The sequence below is a fragment of the Saccostrea cucullata genome, unplaced genomic scaffold, assembly GCF_032062105.1.
Source record: "Saccostrea cucullata isolate Sc308-1 unplaced genomic scaffold, CSIRO_AGI_Scuc_v1 ctg9625, whole genome shotgun sequence".
Taxonomy (NCBI): Eukaryota; Metazoa; Mollusca; class Bivalvia; order Ostreida; family Ostreidae; genus Saccostrea; species Saccostrea cuccullata.
Genome location: NW_026939596.1, coordinates 48,135 through 56,424, shown reverse-complemented (window position 1 = coordinate 56,424; position 8,290 = coordinate 48,135). Strand labels below are relative to the sequence as shown.

General features: G+C 33.6%; 1 long non-coding RNA gene across 1 annotated transcript; it reads right to left on the bottom strand.

The window, feature by feature from the left end:
* Positions 1–355: 355 nt before the first annotated feature.
* LOC134253427 (uncharacterized) lies at positions 356–7,376 on the bottom strand. The gene is made up of 3 exons (XR_009989129.1): positions 6,877–7,376; positions 4,069–4,292; positions 356–1,139 (listed from the first exon to the last, which is right to left on the bottom strand). It is a non-coding gene; the product is annotated as an uncharacterized LOC134253427 (long non-coding RNA).
* Positions 7,377–8,290: the final 914 nt, after the last annotated feature.

The following is an 8,290-nucleotide window of genomic DNA, read 5'->3' as shown; positions in this document are numbered from 1 at the left end:
AAATTTGAAATTCTTGATAGGACTATTTTCGGGCCATAGCGAGCGTCGGCACTTCGTACTTCCGGTGGTTGTGATAACGAAATTCACTTCTCCAAAGATTGCTCTAGCATCACTGAAAATTTCATGATTCTGTGTTGAGTGGTTATTCAGAAAACTGCCGGACAAAGTGACCCTCTGAAAATCACTAAAACGCGGAAATCTCAAAACCGGAAGTGACGTCATCAAAACAAAAAAATATATATCTAGTTTTTCTCATGCTCTATCAGTCCTGAAAGTTTCATGAAATTCGAGCGAGCCGTTTTCGAGAACTCGCGTGCACAAAATCGGTAAGAAAAAAAACAATAATTTAATAATAACTAGAGCAAAGCTCGTTGCAAAGCAACGAGTGGGTCTTCCTTCTTAGCAATAAGCAGAAAGTGAAATGTTTCAATTGTCAACTTTGCTACCATTCTTTATTTCTTTGACTCAAATAGCAAAAACCTTTCCGGGTTAGAATAGGTCCTCAGTACCCTCTTGCTTGTCGTAAAAGGCGACTAAATGGGGCGGTTCTGTATAAACCGAGGCCCCGTGTCACAGCAGGTGTTGCACAATAAAGATCCCTCCCTGCTCAAAGGCCATAAGTGCCAAGCATAGGCCTAAATTTGCAGCCCTTCACCGGCAATGGTGACTTCTCCATATAAGTGAAATATTCTGGAGAGGGACGTTAAACAGTAAACAATCAATCAATCAATTATACGGTAAAAATACAGATATTTACACACATTTATAACCTTAACTATTAGAACTGGTATGTCTTCTCTTGGAAACGGAAGACCTCAATACAGAAGTTAACATGCAAGATCTGACACATACTTAAAAAGAATATTTATTCCAAACTAAAGATAGACTCTGTAACAAAATCTATTTCTCTTGAAAAACTGAAAGCAATTGATTTGTTCATATTTGTGGATTTATGTCTGTTTCTCAAATCAAAATTTAAATATGAATATTTAAAGTCAATATCATAAACTAAGACTGTTTCACATGAATGTTTCAATTTCATTATGCTGTTTATTCCTTGTCATCCCCCAACAGATGCTCTTCTGGCAAATCATGATTGTGCTTGGAATCAAATTTCAGTACTCTGATGACAGTCACACCTATCAAAAAGAAATTGAAATTTTTTATTGAATTTTTTTTATAAAGTGCAACTTATACACTGTTATAAGATAAGATAAACCATCAAACTGAGTTCAAAAATACTGTCACATTTTCCAGTAGTCTATAATTATTTAAAAATATAGGTTTACAGGCAGTCATTTGAGGATGTTATAAAATAACATATTAGTTTTTCATGATTTCAAATAAAGAAAATGTACATTACTTGTTCATATCAAAATTTATTAGGAATGGTAATGGTTAACAGTTGTTAACCGACTAATTAGCCAAAAAGATGGTATCCAGTTATGTTTTTTTTATGTTTCAGGATAAGACCATTCGTAAAGGTGTTACAGCAATTAAGAACAATGCGCTAATGAAGTGACAAAACGCTATTGCATAAGGAACAAAGAGCTAGCGCAAAGTAACAATGTGGCTCTAGCTCATTTATAACACCATGCTAGTAAGTTTATGACAACATTCTGGCCATTTTAAGACACTTACAAGGTAGCATGAAGTAAAAATGTGCTATAACACTTATGACAATGGTCTAGTGTGTTTATGACAACACAATGACAATGTACTTGTGCATTGTAACAATGTTGGAGCAGGCTTTTACACCACACAGTCAAGATTACATGTAATAGATTGTGTAAAGCTGTGTTGGCATGGCAGCATATTTTGTGTCAGCACAACTGCATGTTATTTTAAGTTGCCTTAGCCTGACAGTGTTGTGAACACTGTGTTAGCACATTGTTCCTAAACATGCTGAAGCAATTTTACAATTAGCCTTATCTGGACACCATAATTTTCATAACCAACTAGCCATTTTTCTTTGTAAAAGTACATGTACCAGGGTACATGTAAATCATTTTTTTCATTTAGATTTCCATATGTTTTAAAAAGACAAGGAATAAAATTCAATTTTCTATAAGCTTCTATTCATCATAAGTGTTTGCCAAAGCATTTTTCCTATATAACCAAAATACATCTTTGTCTTTATGGTAGCCTAGTGATAGGGCATTCTATATAATCTTGAAGTTTAGCTTGATATCTATCCGGGCTCATTGCTACGAAATTCAACAGGAAATGCTGCTTCATCACTGATGCTTAATCAAATTTACACGTTAAAACATAGTACATTTCATATTGCAATCAAAATTGAGGCAATACAAACACTGATTACAAAATTAAAATTTTCAAAGTTATCTGAAATTGTCAAAAAATAATTATAATAATGTACTTTCTACAGTCTTCTTCGATTAATTATTTGTTTAAAATATGCAAAAGGTTTTCATCAGGTATCGATGTGTGCGCCATATTCTATAAATAAAGGTTGTATTGTCAGTCTAACACAAATGCGGTAAACATCATTAATTACTTGATGTACGCTTTGATGCAAATTCTGAGCTGAGGACACATCAGTGCATAATCGTTTGACCTCAATTAATCTTGCTGCATTAGTGTTTATTTACTTCTTTTGGTATATAAATCCCCGAAACCGCCTCAAACGATACATGTGATGAATATTTTATGCTGTTAAATTCTATAATAATTTTATTTAATTTTAAAACTTTTTAATACTATATATATGCCATAGAGATATTTTTGTGGATAACATATCCTTTCAATATCTGAATTTGTTTTTAAACTCTCATCACGGTCTTTGTTCATTACCCTGTAAATGAGCCCAGCTTTCAGTACTTCTGAGTACTTTGATTATTCACTGCATCAAACCTAAGACAAAAACATGATGCAGTAATGTTACTTAACCATGCACCCAGCATTTGAAGTGAATGAGACCTTAAAAACCTCATAGTACATGTTAGGACAATGTCACTGAGTTCCAAATAAAGGTCTAAATAACAAAAGGCCCAGGGGCCACATCGCTCACCTGAGGAATTTGCTAGGAAAAAACACATATCAGATCAGAACTGAAAGTTTACTGAGTTGGGGGGGGGGGGGGGGGGGACTTTTTAACCTCCAAGGGGGTCATAGTTTGAACAATTTAGAATCTACACTACCTGAGAATGATTTTATATAAATATCACTAAGCATGGATTTGAAGTACTTGAAAAGAGGATTTTAAAAGGTTTCGCTATATATGCCTATGTTAAACTTTGATCGGCCATTTTGGCCCCACCCTACCCCCCGGGTCATGATTTGGACAAACTTGAATCTACACTACCTGAGGTAAATTTCACATGAATTTAATCCTTCCCGTCTCAATGGTTCTTGAGAAGAAAATTTTAAAGATTTTTCTTATATATTCCTATGTAAAACTTTGATCAGCCATTTTGGCCCCACCCTATCCCCAGGGGTTATGATTTGAACAAACTTGAATCTACACAACCTGAGGATTATTCCACATGAGTTTCATCTTTCCAAGCCCAGTGGTTCTTGAGAAGAAGATTTTTAAAGATTTTTCCTCTATATTCCTATGTAAAACTTTGATCGGCCATTTTGGCCCCACCCTAGCCCCCGGGTTTAAACAAACTTGAATCTACATTACCTGAGAATGATTCCACATGAGTTTCATCTTTTCTGGCCCAGTGGTTCTTGAGAAGAAGAATTTTTAAAAATGCCATTAATTTTTCTCTAATTCATAATTATCTCCCCTTGCAAAAGGACGTGGCCCTTCATTTGAACAAACTTGAATCCACTTTACCCCAGGATACTTTGTAGCAAGTTTGGTTGAAATTGGCCCAGTGGTTCTTGAGAAGAATATGAAAATGTGAAAAGTTTACAACGACGACAACGACGACATCAACGACGACAGACAACAGACAAATTTTTATCAGAAAAGCTCACTTGAGCCTTTGGCTCAGGTGAGCTAAAAACTATTCACCGGTATATATTAACACCTCTAAATGAGTGAAAATTCTCAAATAACATTACCAATCAAAGTACCAATAAGAAGCTGATTCTTACATCACAGGTTCCAATCCCATTGCTAAATGCTTCAGACGGGTTACTCCAATGAGACCGCATACACCGAGATTCAGTGTCAAAAGGATCCCTTACTTCTCAAAGGCAATAAGTGCTGAGTACAAGTCTATATTTGCAGCTTTAATACTATCCCAAGTGGTGGCATCATCAAATGACTGGAAAATGTTTGATAGGCCAATAATCAAACAAACCATTCCTGCAGTCATCTAAAAATAAGCAAACTTTCTATTATTACAATTGTTTTTACAAATTTCTTTTGAGATTTAACTGAGCAACAATTGTGAAATTTTTTGTCAATAAATTTTGATACTAAAGACTTTGTTTGAACAGCTATTTATAGCAATTACAGACAGCAGCACGAAGCGCTGCTCATAGTGCAAGCTCTCATGACAACGCCTTGGCGAAGAGAAAATTATCACTTGCTTATCGATCCACACAATTTCTTTTCCGCAGTAACTTTGGACCCACAGTGCTTTGATTCTTTAAGCTACATTCTTGCAAGAATTGATCAAAAGTTTCCAAAAAATAAATTCACCTTGATTTAATGGATAAATTGCAGATAAATAGTGGGGGAAAAAATTCTTCATTAAAGTCAGCACTATTCAAGATTTAGACTGGTAATGTAGGCCTAACTTACACCACGACATCGTGTGACTTCAAAGTCTAGTGCCCTGTTCACATGGAGAGTTTAATTCGCAGTAAATGATTGCAAAGTAAACTAATGCGAATCAAACTAATGGGAATCAAACTGTGTTAACATGACAGCTAATGCGAATTAAACAAATGCGAATTAAAATTTTACTTCTACAGTCAAGTGTCAGTAAGGCTATCCACTCAAAAATAGCACAATTAAGTACTTAAAGCTGACCACCAACATGTAGCATTTGAATTAATTTTGCCATAACACATGCCTCAAAATTTAATTCAAATAACCCAAATGAAAAAAAGGGGGAAACAAAATACTATAACAAACTACTTACAAAACACTGTGTTTTGAAAGTATTCGTATAGCAAATCACATGCAAATGAGCTAACAAAACACTTAACAAATTACTTTGAAAACATATTAACAAACTACTTATGAAACACTTAACAAACTACTTACAAAACACTGTGTTTTGAAAGTATTTCAGTATAGCAAATCACATGCAAATGAGGCTAACAAAAAAACTCTGACAAACTACTAACAAATCATAAGTAACAAATCATCAATAAACCACTAAATTTGAATTTTAAAATTATAATCCACAAGTCTTTGAAAACATCTAAACACAATCTAAACACAATCTCATTTTGATACATTATAAACACTTCTTGTTTCACAGTATTTGGAATTCAAGGATTGACTTCTCCAATCACAAACATTTTCACAGAATTTCAAGTATATAATTAATTCATATCACTTAATCCAAAGCTTAAAACTTATCTAAGCTAGCTAGTTTATGGATTAATCTTATCTAAGCTAGCTAGTTTATGGATCAATCTTAAAATAAACCAAAACCCAATAAAAACAGGCCATTATTACACATCCACATTCACAGATTGAAGGTTATACTGTAGTCCAGTAAAAAAGAACTTTATGACATGCAGTAATAAATACCTCCTTTATATCCATGCAGATTCATCCTGATTTTGCTTTTTCCAATCAGGGATCAATAATATCTAAAACTTTGCATGTCCCTTCACCAATCTCTTTGTTTCTCTCTGTATAGTGCTGGTGGTTTGAAAATTAAAAACTGAACACAGGATAATTAGATAAGTTGTTCTTGGAAGCTTTTACTTTTATAATTCCACCTTAAACATGTCTGTTAATCAAATGAAATGCTAAAAAATATTACTATGCACACAAGTGTAACGAAATTTTGCAATGTCATTCTGCAGAGTGTAAAGAAACATTAATAAAACACCAACATTGTAATGAAACATTAACAAAATACCATGCCATCCCCAATAAAGTGTTGCATTGATGTTTCTAAATGCAAACTTTCAAAACGTACAAACAAAATATAAAAGTATGTTTTGGTAGGGTTTTGAAGATATTTTAAAAGTATTTTGTTAGATTTCTTTTTCATTTGGGAAGCTTCCCTTTGTGTTCACATGGAGCTAATGCAAAGTAATTTAATTCGCAGTAAATTTATTAATTCGAATTAATAAAACTAATATGAATTAAACTCACCGTGTGAACAGAGCATCGATGCACCAAATATCAAGTGCGGTTTGACAAGCCCGATCTAAATTAAAACTGAATAAGTATCTGCCCTCACCCTAACAGTCACACCGTCAACATATTGTTCCGGTGTATATTCAACAAATAATAAGTGTAGTGTGAATTACCACTCCATGGTTACTGCGGTATTGCTCTTTTGCAGGGCAAAATAATAACGTGTGGTAAAGTTTTTGTTGAGAGATAATTAAATGACGTATATTTAACAATTACTTATATGTCATATTTCATCAAACTATATCATTTTGCCCTGCAAAAGAGCAGTACCGCAGTTACCGTGAAACGGTCTATAAAAGTATCACAATGATGGATAGTGGAGTGTTGAATTTTTTGTTTTGAACGTGAGTCTTGTTGAAATTAAATGCTCACATATATTTAAATAAAAAATAAAAAGCAGTGTTGGGATTTTAAAAGGCTAACAGAAAGCGTCTGAGCCTTAAAACAGATAATGTATCGGCAGAGATATGTCTCTCAGTCTGGTATCGGTGTGTCTGTGTATTTCTAAAAATACCAATGCTCTAAGCTGCCATAGTAATTTAAATGTTTAGGTAAAATAAATTTCTAACCTTCATTCCGATAGTCCACGCCAATCAAACTTTAAAATGTCACCGTCGACTCTTTCATCACTCGATACATTTATCACTGGGAACCACGAACCAGAGTCAAGAGTGCTCAGCTTGTTAATGTAACAGTCGGAATTTCCTCGTAAACAATTCACACAAAAATTTATAAATCGGATAATTCTGCTGAAAATAATGCTCCAGAGGATTGATAAAGTACTTCGTAGCTGCATATTAAATGTGCGTGCATGTCTACATACGGCCTGTGGCTTGTGTGGTAAGAAATGCTCAACTTCACATGATTTCCAACTTTCAGTTTGTAAACATGTGTCCGACTTTTGGGACACACTAATAACCGGATATACGAAAGACCTGATATTTACCTGATGTTTTTATTTTAGATTAAATGACATTATTGAGTACTTCAAATGACTTATTTAAACACTTTATGACTATGATGCATAATGCTATACAAAAATTCGTTTGTTTGGAATATTTACTGACGATTTTGAATCAGGTCAAATAAGGTTTTTAGTATATCAGGTCTTTAGTACAGTACTGTACCTTCCCATTTCCCACAATGCCGCGCGTTGTTTACAAACAAGAGGCCCCGAAAAGACTTCCTCTTAACTAATGCAGAAATATTTTGATTTTACTTATTGCTGTGTACATCATCACATTATATTAATTATTTGAATAAAAAGAAAACAGAGAAACACCGAATCAAAACAATATCTTTCAGATGCATCAACAAAAACTATGCTAGAGGCCCAGTCAAGGCTTGGCTTATAGTAGACAACTTGTTCCTGTAACGTTTCTCACATATTTGTTTTATAAAAAATCTATTAAATATAGCTTGAAACTTATTTCTCTTTATATCAAACGACAAGATTTAATCAGTTCGAAACTATTTCAGTCAAATTTTTTCATAATATACCAATATTTTTAGCTATCAGAAAAAAACTTGTATGAGCTTATTAACCCCTAATTATAGGGGCCAGCCCCTTTTCCTTGATCTTATATGAAAGCTCTCGTAATTATGCACAACTTTTGTTTTATATTTCTTACCTAATTATTCTCGGTTCAAAAGTTATTACACAAAAAGAAGCAAAATTTCATGGAAAAAAAAATACTAAAAATTGCCGTCCCATAGCTTCTGATCTTTAGGAAATCGGCTTATAATTTTATCGCCATGCACATCTACAATGTATTGGTTACAAGTTCTCACACTTTCATGTAATAATCATATGTCGTTTTTGAGTTTATTAGTGGACACGAGACATCAAAATTTTCAATTAAAGGGCAATTACTCACAAAGTAAGGCATGTATCAAAAAATTGAAAGCAGATGTAAATAGGTGTTAATACAAGGTATCTAACCTGAAAGTTTCATAAAAATCAGTCGAAAGGTCTTTGAGAAA